The sequence below is a fragment of the Gracilinanus agilis genome, chromosome 3 (assembly GCF_016433145.1).
Source record: "Gracilinanus agilis isolate LMUSP501 chromosome 3, AgileGrace, whole genome shotgun sequence".
In the NCBI taxonomy this organism is placed as follows: domain Eukaryota; kingdom Metazoa; phylum Chordata; class Mammalia; order Didelphimorphia; family Didelphidae; genus Gracilinanus; species Gracilinanus agilis.
The window spans coordinates 606,184,612-606,198,222 of NC_058132.1; the positions used below are offsets into that span (position 1 = coordinate 606,184,612).

Below are 13,611 nucleotides of genomic sequence, written 5' to 3' on the forward strand. Positions count from 1 at the left end.
TGATTTTTGATTCTTTCCTCTACTATATTTTTTTGTATTTATCTTCCATTTCATCACTTACTTTGCTACCATCTTCCACCAAACTCATATCGCATCTCTCCTGCACTATTGTAGCAGATTTCCAATCAGATTCCTGGTTTCTAGTATTTTGCTGTTCAATCTATCCTTCCCACAATTGCCAAGATAAAATCCCTAAAAACCTCATTTCTAACTATAATGAAGAATCTTTAATTTTTCCCTAAGGAAAAACATAAACTTTTTAGTTTGGCATTTAAATTCCTTCACAACTTGGCTCCATGTTCTAGCCAAAATGACATGGTTGCTACTTACTGAAGCTAGTACTTCATCTTTGCATAGGATTTTTCTCATCCCTTGAGGGTACTACTTTCTTATCTCTGACTAAGGAATCCCTGGATGTCTCCAGAACTGAATTCATATGCCATCTATTAAAGTAGACACTTTCTGATTCTCCTATTTGTTAGCAATTTCTCATTTCCCTTCATATTATGTGTAAACATGTATATTTACATGGTATTCCTCCCCTGCTCTCAATACAATGTAAGCTCCTTGAAGGTAGAGACGTCAAAAAAATTTGTCTTTGAACCTCTAGACTTAGAATAGTGCTTTGCACACAGTAGGTGTTTAATAAATGCTTGTTGTATTGGATTAGAGTTCAATGATACAGTTTACATTCATCATAAATATGTTTCTGTGTCATGAGATTAGAATCTGTTATTCACTTTCCATGAAATAGATACTCTATTAGATATGCATATGGTTTAATTGATAGTATAGTTTATTATTCTATATGATGCTATTATAATTATAAAATCGAGGAGCCTGTGCTAGATCCAAGGGGGTGATGAAACATGATACTCACTTCCAATGCCCTGAACAGAGGCATGCAATCCAGAGTATGTTCTGTCCTAGATGCAGCTGGCCTCAAATAAGAGAGATTAGAGTTTATTTTCTCATACTGTTTTACCTGCTAAATCCCCATTCCAGTCCATTAAGAATAAATTAGTTATAGTTTATGATTTAGTTTATATCTGTCTTCTTTAAAATAAGAATAGAAAGATATTCAAAGTATATTTCAAGTATTATTCAAAACTGAATGAAGTATAGGATAAGTATTTATTTCCTCCACAGAAAATAAATAAATGTATTAAGCCACATATGTCTTGAAATGGGCCCCAACTACCATATAGAATGGAAGCAGGAAAAGCACCTTGAGTATGTTTCAAAAGTTCACTGTCATTTCATCATCATCATCATCATCATTATTATTATTATTAATTTTATTGGAGGTGTGATTTCATTAGGGTAAGGAGCTCTTGGTGAGGGACTTCTTCTGCCAATGTAGGCTGAATTTTTCCACAGCCAAGTCATAGAGGACTGCCAGGGCACTGAGTTTCTGTTCAATATTTCTGATTCCTCAAGTTTCTTAACTCATTTCTGTTGCCTAGATTCTCAAAAAGCAGTCCAGGTATTCAAGTCAATTTGACTTTTAAATTAGCTCTCTAACCACTATGCCAAGCTGTCTCTCATTCTATTATATATTGCTGTGTATTAAAAGCTTCTATTAACTTAATGATCTGGATGGAATGTTAGAATGTTGATTTTTAATTAACGTTCTTGTGCCATAGTACAATTCCTCTTAGGCGCAATCTAATTTTGTTTAGTCCTTGACCTTGTTGGTCTGTATTAGTGACTTTAATAGTACTAAAGTAGAGAGTTTCACCTTTTCTCCAGTTTACTCCATGACTTTAAAAAATGATCTATTTATTTCATTTAACATAAGACCATCAGTTTCTTCTATTTGGCAGGTGGCCTATAAACCAAACATCTGTGACACTTTTTGAGAGCCTCTTCAGAATGGAATCAAGTACCCACTTTTGCCCTATTGAGTTTTTGGGGTCTTTTGCTCTGCTATCCTACTTTAAAAGGAGCCGCTTGGGATTATTGACTTGCTGGGGAAGTATGATCAGCAGGAATCTCAGTTCATGGAGTTATTGACTTCTAAATGAAGATATTTTCCACTTGTTAACATCCTCCCCTCTTCTCTCTCTTCCCAACAGAAAACACCTTTCTTCCTCAGATTTTTCATTAATGTGCATTTAAAAGATTTAATTAAGTAACTGAAATCTGTCCTGATCACCTCTTTGTTTACATTTCGTCTATGTGCCAAGAGCAAAGGGACTACTCATGTAAACTGCCTCTCCTCTTTTCTCTCCAAATCAGACTTGCCTCCCTCCTCTGGGATCTCTATTCAGAAGATCAAGAGGAGAGGCTGTAGATTCTGTAAATATTGTAGCAACTTCACGTTCTTTAGAGGTTGACTTTGTTAGATGGAACTGTCTTCCTAAAGGGGCAGGAGAAGTCCTTCAAAGCAAACTAACTAGTTACAAGGAATCAAATACTCTCTTATAGATAAACACACATAAATTGGTGTTTAGTGTCAGACAGATAAGTATTATCTAAGTGGGCTTTTTCCTCCTTTTTTAAAAGCACATTTTGTAGATTCACAAGACAGTATGTGCTGACATCCCTGCATGCAACATTTCTTATCCCTGAGATAATTTTGTTTAAAAAAAAAGCTTAAGGGAGTTCTTTTAACATTAAAAAATTATCATAACCATCAAAATAATCTCTGTCAAGGAAAAATTCCACTGAACTGGAACTAGTGTGTTGAAAAAATTAAAGCTGAAGAACAGGTTTTGCTACCCATTTATCTTTAGCCATTGATTATTTTCTGAAAGATGAATGCAGATGTATCTATTGTTAGGCAAGGAGAAGTAGAGGGGCAAGGTTGTGTTGAATCTGATAAAATAATTAATTAAGCAGAGCTTTTGAATAATATTGGTAATCACAGGTACTAATAAATTCTTCATGTTTCCAGTATATTCCTTAGTTGAAAAGCCATTTAAGCAATAGAGAACATCATGCTCTGAAGAACTGAAAATGAAAGTTACTAAGAGGGCACTGGTGAGTTGTGATGAAGCTACAACACATAACAAATGAGCACTTTTGAAGTAGAACTAGAGTAATTAATGTCATCTAAGAAATAGATGATGGAAGAAAAAGATGGAGAGAATGTAAGGCATTAATAGATAATCTGGGGGGGTGTTTCATTGGTATCTCTAAACATTATAAGAAAGCAAGGTCTGGCACATTGGCTAGACCCTTTGAGGAAAACTTATTGGAAGATGTGGATGAGAGTTACAGGGTAAACAGGCATAAATGTGATATGATCAGCTATTTTCCATATATCATGTATGTTTTGCTTATTTACATGTAATCTTCCCCATTAGAATGAAGATTCCTTGAAGGCAGGCTTGATTTTTGTCTTTTTTTCTGTATCCATAGCACTTAACTCCTAACCTAGTGCAAAGCAATATTTATTATGGTTATTTTCGTCTTTCATTTTTAAAGAGGACCAATGATATCAAACAATGCTTGTTGATTGCTCAATGCATTAATGAAGTTAATGGTCATTTTGAGATCTTAAATCCATTCTAATTTAGAAAGGAAAAAAGAGGGAAGGGGAAGAGAAGGAGAAGGAGGAAGAGGAATGAATAATAATGAAACCTGACTTTTAAAGTCTTGTATAATACTTCTCTACCCAATTATTCCAAATTCATTTCCTAAGATTATAAGGAACAAGTGGTCCCTTCATTGTCTAATGAACATATTCTGTTTATTCTTGCCTTTGAGGCTTGATTCATGTTGTTCTCCTGCCTATCAAAATCCCACCCTTTGTTCACTCTCTTTTGAGTACCTACAAATTATAGGCCACTTCACATAATTTAGCACTTAATCACATGTTGTCTAGTATTGTTTGCTGTTCTCTATGTTATTCTGTTCTCTCCAACTATACTATACTGTAAATTTCCTAGAGACAGGCAACATATTTTATAATCCCATCATTTTCCTCCGTCAAATTTTTAGCACTTTGCCTAAACCTTTCTTCTTCTCCTTCTTGTCCTCTTCTTCCACCTTGTCTTGCTGCTCCTTTTTTCCTTGTCTTTTCAATTTTATGCTGTGAAAACCTTGGGATCAGGGTCTGAGCTCTAAATGTTTAATAAATAATAGTTATCTGGAATTGAGTTGGGTATCCCTGGGAATGCTCAGCACTGGACTGGGTTAATAGTTGATGTTGATGTTGAGTATATACTTTTTGATTAACAATGGCAATTTATGAAGAAATATTTATTCTTTCATATTCTAAAATTGCCTAGTTACTGCTAGTTAGAAAAATAGCTTTTTAGGAGAAACTGTTTTCTTGAATTAGCTTCCATAAGTTAAGATACATAGCTCTGGAAAAATTTCTTAGCTTCTCTTACAGAATCTTATAGTTGGTAGGGAATTCAAAAGCCATCAAAGCCAACTAGAGCCACAACTTCCTTATCTATGAAAGGAGATAATAATACTTGCATTTCTTACTTCCTCAAAACATAAAAAAGGACTTTGTAAACATGGAATACAAATATTATTATTATTTTCATTATAGCAATACCTTTTCTGCTCATTCTATTAACTTCTGCTCATATTGGCATATTAGATCATTCAGAGGGTGACTGGTTACTCCTTTCCTCTAGGTTCTGCCGAGTAACCCCAAAGGGTTGATTGTTTTCTAGCACTGGTACATCCAATGAATCATCAATTAGCCAGTGAGTCTTAATGAATTTTTTAAAAAGGGATGGATTTACTAAGCAGGTAAAGTAAGGATAGTTGTAACAGAAACACATCCTCCCAAACTAGGGAGTTACTTGCCTCTTTTCACATACAAGTTTTTGGAGAGAATAGCCTTAAACATAAAAAGCTCATGTGGCCAAAGTGTAAACTCAGAACTCTTGATTATCAGAAGTGCTTTTCTCTCTTTGTAGAGACTTCATAGGATTCTTTTTAAGTATAGTTCTTTCACTGCTTCTAGGTTATAACTACTATTAACTATATAGTAAAAATAACAGGTCATTGTTTCTTTTAAAGTTTACTGGTCATGGGGGAGAGGTAGAATATAGTACTTCTGTCTTTATGATTCTCCCTTGTAAGGGTCTGCCTCCTCAAGACACTCTCAAGCCTAATTGCCTCGAATGTCAACTTCCAGACTGAACTGTAGTGTTATACATAGTCTAGGAGGCATGTCTGAATTTTTCAGCCAGCTCTAATACATTTCCAGTGTAGGATCCAATATTGCTCATTGATTCTAAGGCAGGAGTGTGGTAAGTACATTAGGGGTTAAGTGACTTTCCCAGTGTCTTAAAGCTTGGATGTAAGTGCAGTATCTGAAGACTCACTAAAAATATAGTTGCCAAGTTCCCATTGCAAGTGATCAATTTTACTCCACCTGTGAAAATTCTACAAGAGGATCAATTAATATATTTTCCATCAAAGTATAAATTAATTAGATTAAATATGACTTTACCACTTGTAAATTCTGTTAACTGATGACAAAACAACATATTTTCTACCATTTTTCCATCATGCAGATCTGTCAAATACAAGTTAATTTTCTAGTTATAAACATCAATGTCTTATTTAATGGCAAGCCATAAATCATACTTTTTGAATAATAACTTATTTAACATCATCAGAAATATAATGTATCTGACAAAGTATTCCATTCTTAGAAACAGGCATTATTCTAACTTCTTAACAAAATTATCTCCAAACATATACTTGATGCTTAGATACATGGAAAAATGAATTTTTCTGCAGAAGTATGAGCTTCCTCATAATGAAAATTTATTAAGAGGAAAGCTTCAATCACTTTTCTGTTTTCTTGTTTGTTCACACAAATAAATAAATTAATAATTCAACATTCTGAATCTATCCTCTCCACTTAAAAAAATCAACAGGCTTATAATCTTATCTTTCATGTTTTGAATATAAATTTGGAGACAAGAAAAGGTTTTAAGTTTCTGTTTTCAAGAACTCCATAAATTACTCATTGTAGTCATGGATATTCATTATCTTCAAGAAATGATAATTCAAATATAATGTATTCTTTATTATATTTCCTCTTTTTTACATTTTCCATATTGTATCTTGAAAATTTTTGTGTATTACTTCAGAATTTTATCCAATCAAATGTCATTTACTAATTTCCTGATCACAGTGTGCTGAATCTGAATTATTATTTTGAAATCATTAGCACATTTTCAACTTTCTTTTTGCATACTTGCAATGTTTATCTAACAATCCATTGAGTACTATAATTTAAAAATATTTCTAAAATATTCATTTTATGCTCAATATTAATTAAATATGTAGTAATAGTCTGCCAATGCAATCGACACAATTGTATATTCCTCTAAGCAATATTAAAAATAATAATAGACAGATATTGGGATACTTTTTCATAGCTAAACACTGCTATTACCTTTGTACATGGGCTCCAAACCATAAGGTTGCCTAACAAAAAAAATAAAAAAATTAATAGCTAGTTAAAATATAAATTATTTACTTTTCTTCTGGTTAATGACAAATGCTGTATTAATTGATAACCTTACTCATTGCAAATATTCTTTTTAAACAATGTTTATGTGTAAACTAAGTTTTATAGGACACAGTATCTTTAGTTATGTCTTTCTTTTCTTCTGTCAATGGCATACAAGTTACACTTTCAAAGAAATGCAACTAAAAAACTGATCAGTTTTGCCAACCTTTGTAAGTTAAGTTTTGCAAGGATTTGCAAGAAGCTATGCCTGTGGGTAGGGTTTGCAGTTGGACACTTGGAATCTTGGAAGATTCCTGATGCCATCCTGGGGCATGAGACCAATCTTTGGTTGGGCTGTGCCTTATATAAGGCAAAGACTGGACCCAGAGACTCATTTTGGAGCCAGGGATCCAGGGTGGAGGGAAGAGGATCCACGGGTAGGTTTATCTATCTTGGCTGACCAATAGCAACATCTCATTGACAAACCCAACAAACAAAAATATATTTCAACCAACTAAACATCACCTTCTGGCCCAGGGTTTGTTAGCCCTGTGTCAGCAGCTGAGCATCTATTCATCTATTTATCTTGAATCAAACTGCCATTTAATTTTTCTATAGGCAAGCAGTGTCCACCAAAAGAGGCCAGATGGACCAGTGGCCTGCCTGGGCCAGTTGGCATAGTTAGCTCAGCTATCAACATTCTGAAGCTGTTAGATTTAGTACTTAGAGCTAAGATCAAACTTCATTTAGGGATTCCTAATAATCCTCTTCCTTTCTATCAGTTTCCCTTGTTGTTTGATTAACACCAGTAAAAGTTTTGTTTATAAAAGTCAATCCAGCTACTGACCTTTTTGTTGGTTGACTTGGCAACAGGTCAGCCTCAAGGAAGTTCTAAGGCAAGTTGAAGGGTCAGAGGAGGATCCTGTCTTACTCACTGGGAGTTGAGCTTAACTACTATCAGGAATAACAATAGTCAGATGCGTTATTGAATTATCATTGTTATTCTGATATAATTGATTTAGTTATCTTTAATTGAACATCAATTGGTGCCAGGTGGCTAGTCTTCCTGAAGAAATAGGGGATTCTACAGGAAGTTTAGTTGTGTTATCTGATTTCCTGTTTATACCTAAGGAAGGTTTAAAGCTCCTTTCTCATGTGGGGCTTTCTACTTTACCTTTCTTAACAATTACATCTTTACAATCAAGTCCCTCAATGATCATAACACTTTTTTTTTTAAACCCTTGTACTTCGGTGTATTGTCTCATAGGTGGAAGATTGGTAAGGGTGGGCAATGGGGGGTCAAGTGACTTGCCCAGGGTCACACAGCTGGGAAGTGGCTGAGGCCAGGTTTGAACCTAGGACCTCCTGTCTCTAGGCCTGATTCTCACTCCACTGAGCTACCCAGCTGCCCCGATCATAACACTTTTGACTCATGGTCATGAATCTAGAAGATGTTCTGTATCTCTAAATAAGAACTACTGGGTTATAATATTAGTGGTTGTGATTTACTCTAGTGTACTTTCTTGTGGTAATAGAACACCACTCTATCTACTGTCCTACCTTATCTATTTGTTAAATTCATAGGAAATTACATCAAACTGACTATGGTGATAAATAAATCAATAGAATCATAAAAGTTGAATGGTCAACATTTGAGGATTTCGTCAGGCCTCCACAGCTTTCATAGCAGTCTCTGAATAAAGAATCCCTTCTATACGCTATTCTGCCTATCATTGAACCATACCCTAACCTGATGCCATGGATAATGACTTATTTCATCTTTCCTAGCACAAGTAACTATCACACTTTTATTCTTTTATAGTTAATATTTCGTGAGCAACTGATTGTTTGAGAAAAGTGATTGTCTTTTGAAGTTGAACAAGACTCACTGAAAGCAACTCTATGATAATTCTTTTACAAGTTAAGATGATAGGAATAATATGTATCTCAGTTTATTCCAACCAGATCTCTATATTTTGAAAGGTTTTCATTCTGTAAAGTTTGGAAATAATGAATATTTGATATGGTGACATCTATTAAATTATTGGTCTTAAATTATTATTGATCACTGCTATATCTAGGTTGTTACAGGTAATTGTTCTATTTGTCATAATACTCTTCTAGTATTGCTTATTTGTAGAATTTTGGGATAATTTGGAGATTGTATTAATGGAAATTTGTCATCTATAAATTAAAACAAACTTTTAATATATAATTCTAGCCACCTAATTATGTCTTGCTATATATTATTGACATAATTATTAACAGGACTAAATTTACATGAGACCATAGCAATAATTAGGTAAATTTTAGGTAAATTAGGAGGTAGCAACCTCCAAACCTTAAATATTACTGATTAATATGACTTTGCTCTTAGGGAGTGATGTAATAATACTGGGTGTGACTCCAACAGATGGTTTTGGATAAAAAGGAATGTAGTTTTTTAAATTATAAATTTAATAAACACAAGCAATCAAATGTGTTAAACTAGTGTTATGATATTACCCAACTACTTCAGGTTTTAACAAAAGAGAAAAAGGAATGAACAAATGTTACTTATTTTTATGTCAATTTAAAACTGGTTTTTAAAATTATACTAATGATTACATCATGATTTAATTTCCAGACATTTATATAATGATTCCTAGTTTTAAGATACAGTAGATCATACAATTAATTATAATGGATTCTTAAAAATTATAAAGGTGTGGGTGGTGAAAAATAATTTCTGTTTTCAATTTTTAAAGGAATATTTTGAAATTATAAAACAACTCATATGAGGTGGTACAGAATGTAATGAAGAAAACCAGAGCTCTCTCATTACACATTAACCATAGCTACATTTTTAAAAGGAAGGAAAAAATGAGAAAAAGAAGGAAAATAGCCTATAAGGAAAACAGAAGTAGAATTCTGAACATGTCTGAACAAATAAAGAACAGAAATATTTTATATGTTCTGTTATTGTTTCAAATGGTCCTATTTTGTTAAAAGTTATATACAATGTCTTCCTGGGTGATATCGTTGGTTCCCAAGGGTTCAATTACTTCTATACACATAACTCCCAGATCTATATATCTGGCCCTCATATCTCTTCTAAACTTCCCTTTCATATTACCAGCTGTCTTCTGGGTATCTCTATCTAGTTGCCACATAGGTATCTCAAATTCAACATTTCCAAAAACAACTCATTAAATTTTCCTCAAAAAATGATCCCTCCTGTGAATTTTCACTTCTTTGTTTTGGGCGCACTGTTTTTCTAGTTGCTCAGATTCAGGACTTTTGAGTTTCACAGAACTCATAGAATTTGAGTTCTCCTTCACTCTTTCTTTTCCCTCAACTCCCATATCCAGTGAATTGTCTAATATTATCAGTGTTACCTCTACAGCATCTGTCTGTTTCTCTCCATTTACAAAACGCTTTTGCTGGTCCAAGACATCATTAACCTTCACTTGGACCATTTTAGTAATCTCATTATTTGTTTTCTTGCAACTAATTTCTCCATCTTTATATCCCTTCTCCACACAAAAATGAAATTTATATTAATAAAATGCAAATTAAAAATTTTCTTGTTTGCATACAGGGAATATAATATAGTATAAAATTCTCAATTATTTGTCATTTAAAACTGTAAAAACAGGTTCCCGCATGCCTTTTTAGTCTTATTTCACATTACTTTTCTTTACCAACTAATTATTTCATTATTCTATCCTGTTTTCAAGACCTTATTTATGACTTACCATCTCCCAACTTTGTTTGAACACAAACCATCCTTCATATCTGTAATGCTCTCCTGTGTATGGAGGGTTCTGGGAGGACAAACATGCCTGGTGTTGCTAAACCCTTTCCAGGGCTGTTCATCCACCTTTGGTATCCATCTTTCACTCAACTTTCACCTGTGACTCCAAGAAGCCACTCTACCATAAAATCATATTGGTAGATGGGCTAAAAAACAAGTTGAGGTTCACCAACAAGCCTTAAACCCACTGGTGAGTTAGAGGGATATCTACCCCAAGCATATGAAGACTTCCACTACACAACAAGTCAGTGATGGACAAACTACGGCACACGGGCCAGATGTGGCCCCCTGAAATGTTCTATCCGGTACCACTACATTATTCCTGATCTGACAAATACAATGAGTAGGATACAGTACAATGAAACTTTGAAAGAGTTGCCTTAGAAACAGGCTGACAGATGAGCATTTCCTTTCCTTTGGCCCCTTTTTAAAAAGTTTGCCCATAAGTGCAATAGGTAAATGGGAACATTTCATTCCAGCTGCCAGGTGGCCATAGCAGGTACTGTGGAGCTTTTGGAGCTTGGTCAGACATTGAAGACACTAAGGTTATCCATTGCATTCTAGGCAGACTGCTTGATTTCTGTCTTGCCACTGGACATTATTATTAGTTAAGTACTTAGAATAGTGACAGGCACAAAGTAAGGACTATATAAATGTTAGCTATTATTGTTATCATGGGGCAGTAGGTGGCTCAGTGGAAAAGAGTGCTAGTCCTGAGCTCAGGAAGACTTACTTCAAAGTTCCTTACTTCAAATCCAGCCTCTGACACCTGCTAGTTATGTGACCCAGGGCAAATCATTTAATCCTATTTACTTCAGCTTCCTCATCTAGAAAACTAACTAGAGGAGGAAATGGCAGAGTACTCTAGTATCTGTGCCTAGCAAACATCAAATGGGATCATGAAGAGTTGGACATGACTGAAAAAAGACTAAATGAAAATTATTCTTAATATTATCATCATTATTGTAACTTAACATGGTCCCTGTCATGTAGTAGGCATTGTATAAATTCCAGTAACTATTTTTAAACATTTATTAATATTAATTTTTAACATGGTTACATGATTCATGCTCCTAATTTCCCCTTCACCCCTACCCATGGTCGATGCACATTTCCACTGGTTTTATCATGTGCCATTGATCAAGACCTATTTCCAAATTGTTGATAGTTGCATTGCTGTGGTAGTTTTGAGACTACATCTCCAATCATGTCCACCCCAACCCATGCGTTCAAGCAGTTGTTTTTCTTATGTTTCCTCTCCTGCAGTCCTTCCTCTGAATGTGGGTAGCGTTTTTTTCCACAAATCCCTCAGAGCTGTCCTGTGTCATTGCATTGCTGCTGGTACAGAAGTCCATTACATTCGATTTTACCATAGTATATCAGTCACTGTGTACAATGTTCTTCTGGCTCTGCTCCTTTCGCTCTGCATCAGTTCCTGGAGGTCTTTCCAGTTCACCTGGAACTTCTCCAGTTTATTATTCCTTTTAGCTCAATAGTATTCCATCACCAGCATATACCACAATTTGTTCAGCCATTCCCCAATTGAAGGACATACCCTCCTTTTCCAGTTTTTTTTGCCACCACAAAAAGTGCAGCTATAAATATTTTCGTACAAATCGTTTTCCTTATGATCTCTTTGGGGTATAAACCCAACAATGGTATGGCTGGATCAAAGGGCAGGCAGTCTTTTATAGCCCTTTGAGCATAGTTCCAAATTGCCAGCCAGAATGGTTGGATCAGTTCACAACTCCACCAGCAATGCATCAATGTCCCTATTTTGCCTCATCCCCTCCAGCATTCATTACTCTCCCCTTCTTTCATTTTAGCCAATCTGCAAGGTGTGAGGTGATACCTCAGAGTTGTTTTGATTTGCATTTCTCTAATTATTAGAGATTTAGAACACTTTCTCATGTGCTTATTGATACTTTTGATTTCTTTACCTGAAAATTGCCTATTCATGTCTCTTGCCCATTTATCAATTGGGGAATGGCTTGATTTTTTATACAATTGATTTAACTCCTTGTATATTTGAGTAATTAGACCTCTGTCAGAGTTTTTTGTTATAAAGATTTTTTCCCAATTTGTTGTTTCCCTTCTGATTTTGACTATATTGTTTTTGTTTGTACAAAAGCTTTTTAGTTTAATATAATCAAAACCATTTAATTTACATTTTGTAATTTTCTCTAACTCTTGCTTGGTCTTAAAATCTTTCCTTTCCCAGAGATCTGACAAGTATACTATTCTGTGTTTACTTAACTTATTTATAGTTTCCACCTTTATATTCAAGTCATTCACCCATTCTGAATTTATCTTGGTGTAGGGTGTGAGATGTTGATCTAGACCTAATTTCTCCCATACTGTTTTCCACATTTCCCAGCAGTTTTTGCCAAATAGTGGATTCATGTCCAAAAATTGGGGCTCTTTGGGTTTATCATACACTGTCTAGCTGATGTCATTTACCCCAAGCCTATTCCACTGATCCTCCCTTCTGTCTCTTAGCCAGTACCATATTGTTTTGATGACTGCTGCTTTATAGTATACTTTAATATCTGGTACTGCTAGGCCCCCTTCCTTCACATTTTTTTCATTATTTCCCTTGATATTCTTGATCTTTTATTATTCCAAATGAAATTTTTTATAGTTTTTTCTAATTCAGTAAAGAAGTTTTTTGGTAGTTTGATAGGTATGGTGCTAAACAGGTAAATTAATTTGGGTAGAATGTTCATTTTTATTATGTTAGCTCGTCCTACCCATGAACAATCAATGGCTTTCCAATAGTTTAGGTCCAGTTTTATTTGTTTGGAAAGTGTTTTGTAGTTGTTTTCGTATAATTGCTGTGTTTGTTTTGGTAGATAGATTCCCAAGTATTTTATATTGACTAGGGTGAATTTAAGTGGTGTTTTTCTTTCTACCTCTTGCTGCTCTAATGTGTTGGAAATGTATAGAAATGCTGATGATTTATGTGCATTTATTTGTATCCTGCAACTTTGCTAAAGTTGTTGATTATTTCTACAAGCTTCTTAGTTGATTCTCTAAGATTTTTTAAGTATACCATTATATCATCTGCAAACAGTGAAAGCTTAGTCTCTTCCTTGCCTATTTTGATGCCTTCAATTTCTTTTTCTTCTCTAATTGCTACTGCTAGTGTTTCTAGTACTATGTTGAATAATAGAGGTGATAATGGGCATCCTTGTTTTACTCCTGATCTTATTGGGAAGGCTTCTAATTTATCCCCATTGCATATAATGCTTGTTGATGGTTTTAGGTACATACTGTTTATTATTTTTAGGAAAGGTCCTTTTATTCCTATACTTGTCAGTGTTTTCAATAGGAATGGATGCTGTATTTTGTCAAAGGCTTTTTCAGCATCTATTGA

General features: G+C 34.4%; 1 pseudogene; it reads right to left on the reverse strand.

Annotated features, from left to right (window-relative positions):
* Positions 1-9,897, reverse strand: part of LOC123241920 — an 88,536-nt pseudogene extending 78,639 nt beyond the window's left edge.
* Between the last annotated feature and the right edge of the window lie 3,714 nt (positions 9,898-13,611).